Source organism: Felis catus, chromosome D4, assembly GCF_018350175.1.
Source record: "Felis catus isolate Fca126 chromosome D4, F.catus_Fca126_mat1.0, whole genome shotgun sequence".
NCBI lineage: Eukaryota > Metazoa > Chordata > Mammalia > Carnivora > Felidae > Felis > Felis catus.
The window spans coordinates 68,213,493-68,228,518 of record NC_058380.1 but is presented as its reverse complement, the minus strand read 5'-3'; the positions used below and the strand labels follow the sequence as shown (position 1 = coordinate 68,228,518).

General features: G+C 42.2%; 1 long non-coding RNA gene across 1 annotated transcript in view; it reads left to right on the top strand.

The window, feature by feature from the left end:
- LOC111557522 overlaps window positions 1-11,506 on the top strand; it is a 44,255-nt gene extending 32,749 nt beyond the window's left edge. Inside the window, exons 3-4 of the long non-coding RNA XR_002737608.2 lie at window positions 10,714-10,875; window positions 11,172-11,506. This is a non-coding gene — a long non-coding RNA (uncharacterized LOC111557522). The remainder of the gene's footprint in view (window positions 1-10,713; window positions 10,876-11,171) is intronic.
- The last annotated feature ends 3,520 nt before the right edge of the window (window positions 11,507-15,026 follow it).

Here is a 15,026-nt window from a genome sequence, read left to right as displayed (position 1 = left end):
AGGTGCCCCTAGTAAACAAGTATTTTAAATTCAGCAAAAATAAGGAGGCCACCAAGCTCTTTAGGTTTCTGAAATTGCGGCCTCTGTTCATGGTATCTCTTTCCCTGTTTCTGTTACTTCCTAATCCCCTGTTGTTCTGATTTTGCCCTCCTTTGAATTCTTTTAACTCCTTCCTCTTCCTTCAACGTGGAGTTTGTTTTATTTATTTTTTAAAATATTTATTTTTTTTTATTTTTATTTTATTTTTTTTTCAACGTTTATTTATTTTTGGGACAGAGAGAGAGACAGAGCATGAACGGGGGAGGGGCAGAGAGAGAGAGGGAGACACAGAATCGGAAACAGGCTCCAGGCTCTGAGCCATCAGCCCGGAGCCTGACGCGGGGCTCGAACTCACGGACCGCGAGATCGTGACCTGGCTGAAGTCGGACGCTTAACCGACTGCGCCACCCAGGCGCCCCTAAAATATTTATTTATTTTGAGAGAAAGTGTGTGAATGCATGTGAGCAGGGGAGGGGCAGAGAGAGAGGGAGAGAGAGAATCCAAAGCAGGCTTCGTGCTGACAGTACAGAGCCTGACATGGGGCTCGATCATATGACCTCAGATCATGATCTGAGCCAAAATCAAGAGTCAGATGCTTAATTGAGCCACCCAGGCACCCCATGGAGTTTGTTTCCTTGGATTTTCCCTTCTTTTAATTCTTTTTTTTTTTAATGTTTCTTTTTATTTTTGAGACAGAGAGAGCGAGCGAGCATGAGTGGGGGAGGGGCAGAGAGAGAGAGAGAGAGAGGGAGGGAGACACAGAATCCGAAGCAGGCTCCAGGCTCTGAGCTGTCAGCACAGAGCCCAACATGAGACTTGAACACATGGACCGCGAGATCATGACCTGAGCCAAAGTTGGAGGCTTAACCAGAGCCACCCAGGCACCCCTGGATTTTTTCTTCTTAATGCTCACTGTAGAAAAATTCAGATATTGTACATAAGACTCATAGGCCTTACATTTGTATATTTACATTTGTAAATATACATTTACTTGCATATCAAGGGTAGAACCATCTGGTGAGAGATTCATATATACCAAGTTTATCCCACTGATGTATAAAAGCAGAATGCCGGTTTTTGGATTTACCCGTTGAGCAATGGAGTTGACCTGTGGTCTGAAATGCTCTGCTATGACTAACACATTCCCTTACTGAAGGAAGACCTTCAAAGAAAGCTGAATCATAAGGAGAAGTTTGCCTTTAAGAATGAAATCAGAGGAAGGGGTTTCAAATTGATTAGACATGTAGAATGTTCGGTGATATCAGGCTAAGGCAGACTTATGTATGCATCATTATAATTAAGGTTAGATGTGGGGTTAGAGTTAGGCCGAGGGACAGTAATTGTGACCCTGAGAAATTCATCAAGGGAATGAGTGCTGCCTTCAAGTGCCTCTTGTGTTAAATCCGTCTGCGTTCCTGTGCATGGTCCATCTTTTATCAGAAACTTCTGCATTGACCACCTGCTTCCTTCTTCACTCTCTCTCCTTCCTCCTGGTCATCCATGACTCCTACTTTCTTGGCTCTCCTCCTATGTCTAATTGTTTTTCCTCCATCTTCTTTCCATGCTGACTCTTAGTTCTTGCATCTCTGGAATAACATGTATACAAATTTTCTCCTGGGCACTGGGGTAGTCATTCATGTGGCTCTGCTGTTAACACTCTTCCCCTTCCAGACACACAGTTGAACGACACGTTCTGCCTTCTTTGTTGTTAGGTGGAGCTGTGTGATGAGTTCTGGCCTTAATATTACGTGCAGGAGCAATATCTGTCACTTCTGGGGTAGAGCATTTAATTATGACTTTAACTTTATCCTCTAAGCGAATTCCAAATTTACTGAAACAAACTTAATTGATCACCTGAGCACAGGTCCCAGTTTTCTACTTACCTTGCAATTGATTGTCCTGTGTTCAAACCCATTCAGCATGTCTGCCATTGGAGGCACCCTGGCATCCTTAATTCCCATGACTCTGGGGATTCTGAGCATGAACTGGTTTGCTTCTGGTTGACTCCTCCTCCTGTGCCCCCTTTCCTTCCTTTCCTTGGATTTCCATTCCCAAAATACTGTGACTGTTTACAATCTGCTATCATCTCCTTTTTTCTTCCCTTGTGGGTTCATATTTTATTTTTTCTCTTATGTTTTATTGTTATTTTAGAAGAGTTTGGGAAGGGAAAGACAAATTTGCATGTATAATCTTTCATGTTTACCAGAAATCCATTCACTTAATCTTTCTTCCAGTTTTTAACACGTCTCACAGAGAAATTCTGAATGTGTCTTGAACCCGACAGGGACTTGATACAAATCAAAGCAGTTATAATATGATAAGGTAGCTTCCCTGACCCAAAGGGGAAAAGGGGCAGGGGTTAAAATTACCCTGCATGGATGAATCGCTGGATTCTACTCCTGAAATCGTTATTGCACTATATGCTAAGTAACTTGGATGTAAATTAAAAATAATAAAGAAATAAATAAAATGTTTAAACTTAAAAAAATATAATCTAGTGTGTTCAGAGGATGTTCTTAGAAAAATGGTGCCATGAATAAATAAGTTTGGGGAAAAAAAATACCCTGCCTGAAGATTTCTGAAAACAGCAGATAATACAATATTTCATCCAAATTTCTGTTCCTACATTCATTCAAAACCTGGTGAGCATCACACTCAGATTTAGGTGCTGGGATGTGGATAAAATGATTAGAAATCTTAGAGTCTCTCCTGGTGAATTTCTTTTGTGTTTCTTCATATGCTACATGGTAGTTCAATCACTAACATAAGTTGACCTTTTGTTATAAGCTGGAGGGACAGAGAAGAGTGACTGTCTTTTTATAGAGAGAAAACAGCTGTGCCATCATCCCATTTGCCAGGAGAGAGGAAAAATTGTCAGGGGTTCCTGTTTGTCATTGGCAAGAACAGTGAGGTGCTGGGGCAACACAGTTTATTCCAGAAGTACAGACTCCTCTGTCAATCCCCAAGAATTACCTTTATCCACAAAGACCCTGATGGAGGGTCTGAAATTCCTCTTTTGACCAGCCGAAGCATGGCCTTTTACACAGAACATTTCACGATGCCAACAGATAGTTTCCAGAGAGGAATTGGGAATTAAGTTGAGCTCTAGTTGCGGATGATTCTTTTTCATGCCTAGCTACCCAAACAAAGAGAGTAAGCCAGAAGCCAAATCCGCAAGTGAACACACACAATGGAATTGGTGCATGGGAATGTACAGGGCTCTGCCCGATTGAACTGTTGCCAGAGCACCAGGGGGCGATTTCTATCCGCCTCCCGCCTCCCCGGCTTGTATTTTGGCAGCTCTCTCTTCCCTACCCCCTCCGTCCCCTTCCCCGTGTCCTCAGATCCATTTGCACTGTTGTTTGGAAGGGGCCCAACTCACACAGATTGGCAGCACTGTAATTGGTGTTTTACTTACCTCTGCCTCTCTTCTCTCTGCGTTTGATCATTCTGATAATGACAGCTTATTTTCTCTCTCTCTCTTTACCATCGGAAAACAAAAAGGAAACTCTTGAAAGAGTTGTGGAGTTATATTTGAGTTTTCCGATGTACTGCTATGGGAATAAAATTCGTATTTTTAAAATGTCTTGCCCTTCTGTGTCCCTCTTCCTCGCCGCTCACCCAAACAGCCCTGACGGGAAACAGTCATGTTGAGAATTGATTTTCCCCTCAGAAGGTGTTGTGACTATAGTGGCGACATCCTTGAGTGTTGGCATGTCAAAATGTTGATGTTCTCATTGAAGACCTTCATCGTTTCATCATCAAGGATGCTTTCATTTGCTAGATTCTGTTTGTTTATGTGCATTTTATTTCAAATGATATTTCTTGGGATAATATTTACAAGGGCTCAGGGCTCCTGGAATGAAAAGTGTTATATAAGCTGAAATGCTTACCCCTGGCAAAAGGTAATCTCCATTGCACACACCGCCTGGTTGTAACAGCTCACATTTACACAGTGTTTCTAGTTCAGAAAGAATTTTCACGTGTACTGTTTCATGTAATCCCCCGATAGCACTGTGAAGAGCACATAAGGGACAGTGTGGCTCCAGGAATCATCCCACCTTGCCATGCCACCAGGCACACGTGCTTTCTGTACCTGGTGTCCTGCTAACTTTTCACAGGTGTTATTGTGCAGCTCTCTAGAAGCTATGTCCCAGGCGGTTTTGTCTTGGAGATGAGTCAGGTTTACAGAAGCACAAATAAGTACAAAATAATTAGAGGGATTCTTTTATTTTCTCAAGTCTCCTGAAGAGAAAGACTGGGCAAGTAATTAATTACAGGATCTCTTTGGCAGGCTAGGGGAGAGGGGAAATCTGTGGACGCTGTAAAATTAATAAACTGATTCCATCTCAACCATCTAAACATTTCAATTAAGGATACATATAATTAAGGCAAGAGCTAGAATACAAAACGAGTGTATCATGTGATTTACCATAGATCAAGATGCCATTTCTTGTGAGTGACAGTAATGTGCTGTTAAGCCAGTGGCAAAAAAACAAAACAAAAACAAAAACAAAAAAGAAAGCTGTCTATTTTCTGGGACACACACAGCCTTTGAACTGAGATTTTATAAGGCAACATTTCAAGGTAGTAAACAATTGTTCTAGAAGAGGATTCTTTTAGAAGAGAAGACCAAGCAATACTGTAATAATTGTGGGTGTGGTTTGATTCCTTCGGAGGGCTTGCCTAGAAGTCCAGTTCTTGAAGGAATGTCTTAAATACAAAGCTGTTTAATGAACACTACCATAGTTGGCCATATAATGGTGTAGGGAAAATACAGGCTTTTGAGCAGCGCACAGGACAAGTGTCCAACACTTGCTGGACAAGCTGGAACTGAGCTTGACTTCTGGATCCTCCATGTGCTGTTATGTAACCTTGGGCAGACCTTTTTTCTATGAGCCTCAGTGTCTCCATGTGAATATCTGTGGATTAAAAATACCTCCTTCACAGCATACTTGCGGGGATCAAGTGGGATAAAACGTGCAGCCTGCCTGGCATGTAGAAGCAGCTCCACAAATGGTGGCCGTTCTTACTGTGGCTTGATGTTACTCCCCTTCCCCACGGACCCCAAACACCTGAGCATCAGAGACTCAGTTCAGCTCCTTTTTCTGCTCCCTTGAAGCCCCAAGTTACAAAGGCTCTCAGAAATTTGGCTGCAGTCGGTCTTTATTCGTCACAGCCTTGCTTCCAGCTCACATCCTGATTGATAAATTGGCTCTACTGGACGAGGCTTAGAAAGGACTGTTTAAAAAGCCCAGTGTTTTGGCTAATCACACGACGGCTGACAACTTGGTCCAGAATCTGGTTTGTGTGAATGATTGTAAGAAGGAATCAACTTTTCATTTCTCATGTAACAAAGGAGGAAGGATTATAGCTTTATCTGTTACACACTGTAAATCACTTAAATGCCTCTTACCTACGTGTTCTGGAATCATATTTAAGGAATGTGGGAGCAATGAATGTACTTCCCAGAATATGAAGTGAGAATCACACTCATCCTGCGTTCTCTTTCCATTATACTTACCATGGATCTCTGGTGAGAGGGGACCCATCTCGAGAGGAGGCAACTGGCCATCCTCCTTTTGCAGACAGGGCATTTCATATAGATAGACTCAGAAGAATGAGCTCCAGTAGACTTGAGAGTGAGCTAATATATTGGTTGAGGACTTCTTGTTGGAAAACTGAAATCTGAACAAATCATGCTCAGGCAATATAGGAAATTTATTGGCTCACATGACTTGGAAATTTAGGGATGCTGCTGGCTTCAGTTGCCAGGTTATCAATCCTAATGGAAAAGAGGTATTCCGATTACTCTAGCAGCAAACTCCTAGGGAGGACTCCACTCAGACTTGCATTGCTGGACTAGCAAAAAAACGTGCACTATTGGGTATCCTATTTTCTATTCGCTGCAAAACCATGTGCTAACTGGTACTACTTCTGTTTTGTTTTCTGCCTTTCTCTTTCTTGCCCACCTTTTTTTGGTGGCCTGGGTGTATATATTTAAATATCCTTAAATATATGTTTCCTGTTTCTATTTCACTCAAGCCAGCTCTGCTTATATCACCTGTTCATCTTGGAACCACCCACCATGAGCCGAGAAATAAGCATATTGATTAGTCATTGGTCAACGTGACCACTGTTGAGTTGGGAGGAGGGTGGCATCATTATTCACAGTTCCATCAGGACCACATGAACTGGGATCTTGAGGGTAGACAAACAAGTTACCCATCCGCTACACCTGTCCCTGTGTTGTACCTTTTCTGTTAAGAGATGTGATTGTTGTGACTACGTAGATTCCCTCTGGCTCCAGTTCAGTCCCTTGCCTCTTCTGCCAGTGGGTCTGAATCTTTTCAGGATTTTCATTCAATAAAAGGCCCTTAAAAGTTCTTAAGACGTTGCATTATTTCATAGCCTTTATAAACTTAGCCATAAGAAAAACAGTTCCCATTTCCATTAAGTTTTCCCAGGTAAAGTTTCTAAATCTTTTATCATCTTCATAGATGTTAGAGACAGTGTTTTATTTCTTTCTTGACTTTTTCTAGTTCAGGATTCCAAATGAAGCCTATGTGAAAGGTATAGCGTAGGGTATTGGTAAAAGAATATGCATTTCTGGGTTAGCTGGCTTGTGTTCAAATCCCACTTCAACCACTAGACCAGCATTGGTTAGGGAAATGCAAATAACTTTTTTTTCATTTATCATATTGGCAAACATTTTAAATATTGATGAAATACACACCTATTTCCCGCCCCCCCCCCCCCGCCCTTCTCTTCCATGGCAACAATACCACATACGTTTTGCCTCGGGTCCCATCTGAATCCATATCTACTCCTGGACTGCTTGGTTATATGACTGAATAAGTTCGCTTTTTCAGTTTAAGCCATTTGGGGTCAGTTGTCTATTACTTGAAATTGAATTCCAATTCACATAATTGACAATTTCCCTTTCTTATAAAGGTACCCGTTTCTTATGAAGGTATGGGGAAAGTATGAGCCAGGCACTTGGTAGCAGATGGACACTATCAGACCCCTTCCTGCAACACCAGTTACAGCACTAGGGACTGTAGCTTTTTCCAGGAAGATTCCTGTATTAAGTCCCTTGTGGAGACTGTGGAAGTCTCCCCACATTGAATGCTGCTTGCTGAATGGGACTTAATGTAGGGCAGAGTGGATGTGAGCAGTGCAAGAGATGTACAATATCAGACACTTGGTATGAACCACTTACCATCCTCACATCTTCTCAGCCCCCTTTTTACTCCAGCCCCTGCTGCAGCAGCTAGCTTTGTGCAAACATATTCTGACAGCGCCTCACTTCATCTGCATCATGGCCTTCTGCCCTGGGACTTCTTTAATGCTGTGTTGTGAGATGGCTATGGAGACCCACTCAGGCATGCACAACCTAAAAGGGCAGGGGAGTTAAAGCCCAATGGGGCATCCCTTTTCTAATGGGGGATGAGAGCTGGTGGATAATGGAGGCATATTATATATATGGCTCCTTAAAAGGTCTTAGTGGGTCGAGCCCTAGTAACCCAGCAGTGATCAACTGGATAATATACTCCTGTGCTGCCATTTCCTCTTGGCCTACTTTCCTGGATCACTTCCCAAATAAACTGCTTATACACAAGCCCTTGTCTCGGGCTCGATTTTTGAAGGAGAATCTATAATCACTGCAGTCCTAATAAGATCCTCAAATTTATCTCAAGTTTCCTCAAGTCTTGTATAAATAGATATCATGGAGCTCAGTGTGGGCAATAACCAAATAATTCTGGCTCTTGTCCCAAACTGAAGGAGCCTATGAAACTGATCTCAATTTCTTTCTCTCTGGCTTATACAGTCCATGTCCACCAACAGAAAAGCCCTTCAGTGGTCATGTCTCGGCACTATCGTTGATGGCAGGGCTTTGGGTGACAACACTGTTGTCTGTGGTCTCTAAGTGATACCCAAGATGCAGACCCAGACTCTCTAGCTTCTAAGTGGCCCTGTAATCCCTTGAACCTTCTCTGTGTTGGATCCATACGGCGATGGAGAGAAGATCCCTCTTCCCCTCTGGGTTACACTTAATTCCCCAGGTCCAGGACACAGGGAGCAATATCCCCACATCTCCTTTTAGTCCTGCCCACAGCCCAGAGAGCTCAGACCTAGTTCATGGGCTGGCCCAGCAAGTGATACACAAGGGAGATCACAAATCCTTCATTTCGTCTTTATCTCTCCTGGACGCTTTTCAGACCTTCTCCCACTAGCTTCCTTCCAAATAGTCCTGTAATTCAGAAAGCCCTTTCCTCACTGCTCCTCAGTTATGGCCTATCCCTTTGTTTGTCAGGAAGGTCTGAAACTCAGCATGAATATATCTGAGGCTCATAGGGAGTCCTGCCACTTTTCCTCCCACAATATTATCCTGAGAAAGCAAACTTCATAACTAAAACACCAGGGTTTAAATAGAGTAGAATGTCAACAAAATCCTTCTTACTGTTTACTACGGTTTTAAATGTGGCTTATGAATTTCCAGGCCTCCCCAGCCTCTGATTACCAAATAAGGCCTTATTTCCTTTTGTGATCTAAAGTAAAATGATCATGGGGTGCCTAGGTGGCCCAGTTGTCTCAGGTCATGATCTCTTAGTTTGTGGGTTCAAGCCCTGCATCAGGCTCTGAGCTGACAGTTCAGAGCCTGGAGCCTGCTTCAGATTCTTGTGTGTGTCTCTCTCTCTGCTCCTCCCCTGCTTGCACTCTGTCTCTCTGAAAAAAATAAACATTAAAAAAATTTTTTAAATAAAAATAAATTAAAAAAATAAAATTATCTCCTCCCAGACTTCTGAAATGAAAATTTAAAAATGAGGTAAAATTATCATATGTTCCCATCCTTTGAAGACCCTTCCTCTGCTGAGTCTTTGTCACCAGCTGAATTCTGAGTCAAGAGAATACTCACATGCTCTATAGATCTGTTCTGTTGGTCACATTTGTCAACCATTCTCCCCCAAAGTAACCTGTTTCTGAGGGTCCCTCATGCTTCACATAGATTTGCAATTATGGAAGGGCCCTATGAACTGGATGGATTTAATCAATTGGTAATCACAGCTCTCAGGGCTTTTTTTTTTTTTTTTTTAAGTTTATATATTTATTTTAAGAGAGAGAGAGAGAGAGCACGAGTGGGAGAGGGGCAGAGAGAGGGGGAGAGAGATAGTCCCAAGCAGGCTCCACACTATCTGTGCAGAACCTGATGGGAGGCTCAGTCTCACGAACTGTGAGATCATGACCTGAGCCGTAATCAAGAGTCAGACACTTAACCATCTGAGCCACGAAGGCACCCCTTTTGGGGGTTTTGTTTTGTTTTTTAAAGTTGCTTCAAAATTTTTTTTTAACGTTTATTCATTTTTGAGAGACAGAGTCAATTAGGAGTGGGGCAGAGAGAGTGGGAGACACAGAATTCGAAGAAGGCTCCAGGCTCTGAGCTGTCAGCACAGAGCCTGATGCAGGGCTCGAACCCACAAGCTGTGAGATCATGACCTGAGTTGAAGTTGGGCACTCAAATGACTAAACCACCCAGGCACCCCCCCCCTTTTTTTTTTTTAAAGATAACACTAGTCAAGGGCACCTGGGTGGCTCAGTCGGTTGAGCGTCCAACTTCGGATCAGATCATGATCTCACAGTTTGTGGGTTCGAGCCCCGCATCAGGCTCCATGCCGACCGCTTGCTCAGAGCCTGGAGCCTGCTTCAGATTCTGTGTCTCCTTCTCTCTTTGCCCCTCCCCCGCTCATGCTTTGTCTCACTCTGTTTCTCAAAAATAAATAAATGTAAAAAAATTTTTTTTAAAAGATAACACTAGTCAGACAAAGAAGTTTGAGGTGGGTAACAGTTTGCCACTCCCACATAACCTTGCTACCATATTATAATGGAACAAGTCTCAGCCCAGATTCTGCCACACAAGCAGACATTTGCTAAACACACATTCACTAGCAGGCAGGCACAAAACAGGTCACGGCTATCTATTCTGGAAGCTTGATGAAGTCACAGCCTCTGTCTGGCCTTTTGGATGGTCTGATGAACACCTTGCATGAACTTCTGTTCACTGGAGACAAAAGCCAAGACTGCAGAGGCAGGATTCTGTCACCCTTTCAGTCAATATCAGACAACAAGGATATTCCACATCGATGGCCACACACTGGAGTGCATGCCTTTTAGCAATCAAGTGTCCCTAGTGTAGTTACTGGGCTGTCTGGATTCTGATAGCCGCGCAAGGGTGGAGATATTTTATCCAGTCTACATATTAAGAATACATGTTTCCAATTCCTGGAAATAGCTTTATTACAAATGTTTTTTTTTTTTTTAACTTTTAAAAACCTTTTTTAAATTGAAATATATTTGACAAAGAATACTTTTCATTAATGAGAGCCCATTTCTGACATTTGTAATGCTGATCAACAGGACACCATTTTGCACAATAAAAACCCATTTTTGACATTCCATGTGCAAATTAGCAAAGCTTTGACTATTTGAGGTACAGATGGCAAACGCATTGGTGGATCGAGTGCACATCAGAATGCCAGCTGACTGCCCCAGCTACTCCCAGGGCAAAAGCTAAAACTAACTGGCTGTGTTGATGTGTTTTAAAGCAAATTGTTGTCATCTCTGTAGGTCCCTGAACCTCAAAGTCTAAGGCCCCAAATCTCTTGGATTCCACAGATTGATCACTGGACCCATATAAAGCAATCACAATAGTTGGAAGTTTTTCAAACTGCAAATCATGATCCATTAAAAGGTCATAATATGAATTCAGTGGAACACAGCCAACCTTAAAACAGCGACATAGAATATATAGAAATGTCAGCATTAAACACAATAAGGGTAAGTATTGTTTCTGAAACTCTATGTTAAATATTTGTGGCATGTGTTTACTGGTAAACTCTGTAAAGTGTACAATATCTTTTAAAATTTAAAATGTCTTGTGTGTATGTGTGTGGGTGGTTGCTTTTTTTTTTTCTTTTTCTTTCTTTTTTTTTTTTTTTTACGGTGTTGAAAACACTCAAATAGTTGAAAATACATTTCACAAAGTTGGTGTCATTTACTCTTTAAATACTATGTATACCAGTGGTCCTGGTCTAGATTCACATTTAGGCAAAACATTTCTCACCCTCTTCAAGGGCATGGTTCTGGCGGAAGATACCCCACTTACATCACTGGGCAGAGCACTTGGCATCTTGCTCTGCAGCATCAGCATTGAGATTTATGGTGACCTCACTGCTATCGCCAAGGACAGTGGGTGGGTACTTGCTTCGTGTTTATATAACTACAGGGCCAATCCTGGAAAACTTCCAAAGACAAAAGGACTCTGTTCCAAAGACTCTGAGAGCTTTCTCAACTTCCCCAAACTAAAAGTTGCCAGTAACCTCCCAATGGCAGCTCCAGGAAAAGAAAGAAAGAAAGAAAGAAAGAAAGAAAGAAAGAAAGAAAGAAAGAAAGAGAAAGAAAGAGAAAGAAAGAAAGAAAGAAAGAAAGAAAGAAAGAAAGAAAGAAAGAAAGAAAGAAAAAGAAAGAAAGAAAAGAAAGAAAGAAAGAAAGAAAGAAAGAAAGAAAGAAAGAAAGAAAGAAAGAAAGAAAGAAAGGAAGGAAGGAAGGAAGGGGAGGGAGGAAGGAAGGAAGGAAGAAGAGAAAGAAAAGAGAGGAAAAGAAGTTCTGCTTTTACCAGGTACCAGCATCATACCTGCTTCACAAATAGTTTGTATTCTAGACACATACCCTGAGCCAGATGTTTTCTTTTATATCAAATAAATTGAAAAGAACGGTTGAAGCTTTTCTGACGATTGCATTGCCTCTTCAGCGTGCACACAGTGACTTGTATAGAGGGAAAAATCTGTCACATGCAGCCAAGTTCTGTCAAGTGTTTTTAAGAACTTTCTTACTGAAAGGTAGCACTACCCCAGGAGCGATTTTTAACTTCCAACGGCATTTTTATTAGCTAAGTCATCAATGCTCCAGTATCCTGCCTAAGAATTGAAAATGGAGTTTGCAGAGATGAATAATGTCTACATGATGCTTTGAACTTAAGCTCAAACCCAGTTTTTGTTTAGTAATATAGAAATTTACACTTTGGGTTTCTAGTATGTGTATATACATATATATATACATGTATATATATATATACATATATATATATATGTATATATATATAAACAGTTGAACTTTATGTGTTAAAAGCCACAAACTGGAAACTGGAAAGCCAGTTTGTTCTACCAACAGGACAGTCCAATGGAAGGACACAAGGTTGGTTTACCGGAGAGAAAAACATGCATGATAACGAGTGGAAAGTGCCGAAGGTAGCTCACCAAGGATGATGGCACCGAGTCGGATCACCCCGGGAAACTGGAAGGAAAGGGCTTTGTGTTGCCTGGGGCACAAGTCTGAGAGTAAAATGGTCTGGCGGCCTGGGTTGAGGTCTACGCAAAGGCACTTGCCTGAGAGAAGCAGAAATAATGCCATTTGTGGTGAGGGAGCCCGTGAAGAGTGACCCAGGAAGTGACTCAGAGGGTAGTGGGGATGAATCACGTCAGGTTGCGGTTCCAGAACCGAGGAGAGAGCCTGAAAGCACAAATGAAGCACATCATGCGGATGATGGGAGTCCTCCTTCAGCTACTTGGTGCTACATGAGAAATAACCTATTGCAAAAGCTCCGTCTCTCGTTCCAGCAAAGTAGTCCAATTCTTTTCGGTGACCTCACAACTGACACCCTTTCTTTTCAGAATCAGGAAAATGTGACTAATGTTTCTTTTATGATTTGCATTTTTCTGATATGTACCCTCATAAAAAATGAAAGTAAAGTTCTAAAATGTAAGCACATTTTAGTTTCTTCAATATATAGTGTGTGGAGAATAATGCAACATATTGCCAGCCTGTTACGTTTATCCTTAGACTCATGTGGTCCACCCCTGTTGTTTTGGATGCCGAGTGAGGGTGAGTAGGGCAGAGGGCAGGAAAATAGCGTCCAAGAACTGCAGATATGCAAGAGACATGATAATACCGAGGTCCAGGGCAGCCTTAGTATTGGGTCATCTGCCTTCACATCCCAGCTTTGCATTTTCTACTTGGGCCTTATCTTCCTCTGTTGGGAATCTAGGGCAGGATCACCTGGAGTTTAATTATTTATATTGGTTGGCCTGTACAGGCCCCAAATCTTTATGATTTTCCAGATCTCTGCTAGTTCTAAGATGCATTGAGATTAAGAGTACAGGTTCTGGGCCTGCACTCAAATTCTGGCTCTGACACTGATAAGCCGGGAGCCTTGGGGCAAGTCAGCAACCTCTCTGTGACTCATTTTCCTCAACTGTGAAATTGTGATAATGGAAGTACCTCTCTCATTAGGGTTTTGTAAGTATAAAATTACTCATGAGGACACACTAAGTCTTCATTAGCTATTATTATTTTAGTAAAGAGAGAGAACATAACACAGGGGTCCAAGGAAGGTGTGAAAGCCAGATTGTTTGCATCTGAATCCTAGCTGTGTGACCTTAGGAAAGTTCCTTACCTTCTCTGTTACCTCAGTTTTCTCACTTATAAATTTTTTCATTTTATTCATTTTTTTAATAATTTTTTTAATGTTTATTTTTGAGAGACAGAGAGAGCGAGCGAGCAAGGGAGGGGCAGAGAGAGGGAGACACAAAATCCGAAGCAGGCTCCAGGCTCTGAGCTGTCAGCACAGAGCCCAACGCGGGGCTCGAACCCACGAACCGCAAGATCATGACCTGAGCCGAAGTTGGACGCCCAACCAACTGAGCCACCCAAGCACCCCTCATTTTATTCATTTTTTGAGAGACAGCATGAGCATGGGAGGGGCAGAGAAAGAGACACAGAGTCCAATGCGGGCTCCAGGCTCTGAGCTTTCAGCACAGAGCCCAATGTGGAACTTGAGCTCATGAACCACAAGATCATGACCTGAGCAGAAGTCGGACACTTAGCTGACTGAGCCACCCAGGCGCCCCTCAGTTTTCTCACTTTTAAAACAGAGATAATAAAAGCACCTACTTCATAGGAACTGAGCAAGAATCAAATGAGTTAATATGTTCAAAGTTCCTAGAACGGTGCCTGGCATTTACTATATAAACGTTACCATTATTAAAGTGTGAATATTTTGCATGTTGTTTTTTTAATTTAATTTTTTAAATTTATAATTATTTTTAATATGGGCCTTGCCTGGCCCATACTAGGTACTCATTAAGAGGCTGTCAAACATGAATGAATGAAAACATGTGGTCTAAGTCAATGGCTGGTAATATTGGTATCAGCTGCCCACGGCATTCCAAATTTGCCAAATACATTGGACTTGTTTGCATCACACATGACATTAGCTGAAGTGTAGATACTGTTCCCAGCTGCCTCTCCCATTCTGCCCTGTGGTGCCCAGTGCTAAAAGCAAGAGCCTGTGTAGGACAGGGGACCCTGACAGCCTGGGGAAGCTTCTCTCTCTTTCTCTATCGGTACACTAGGGAGTCATCATAACACTCTCAGTGTTGGGGAAACCCCAGGAGGACGCAAATTAATTCGAGGCACAAGTCAAATTACCCTCCATCCCTCCCTCTGTGAATACTTCCGGTGGAGAGACATCGCCACTATCATTTGAACGCCCAGGTAGCACTACTGGGCAAGTGTCCGGGCCCCCAAAGTGGGCAGGCTCCCTGTTAACGCAGAGCCCATGTATCTGCTGCCTGGGTGGCAGCAGACTTCTGCCCCTTCATAAACATCAAGACAAAATAATGGGATGTTTAGTCTGAGTAATACATTAAGGAAATCAATTAAGCTCACATGCAACTTTCTAAGATTTTAATTACAGTACTTAGGGTACCACACTAGAGCAGTTTGTCAGGAACATAATTTGTTAATGAATAACAACTGACAGTGAATTAGTCAGGATTGTAATTAGCTCTTGCTAGCCATCCATTGGAACCCTGATCAAAAGCCAGTCAGCGAAAGAGGGCTAACTCAGCTGTAAACGATAACCTCTACGG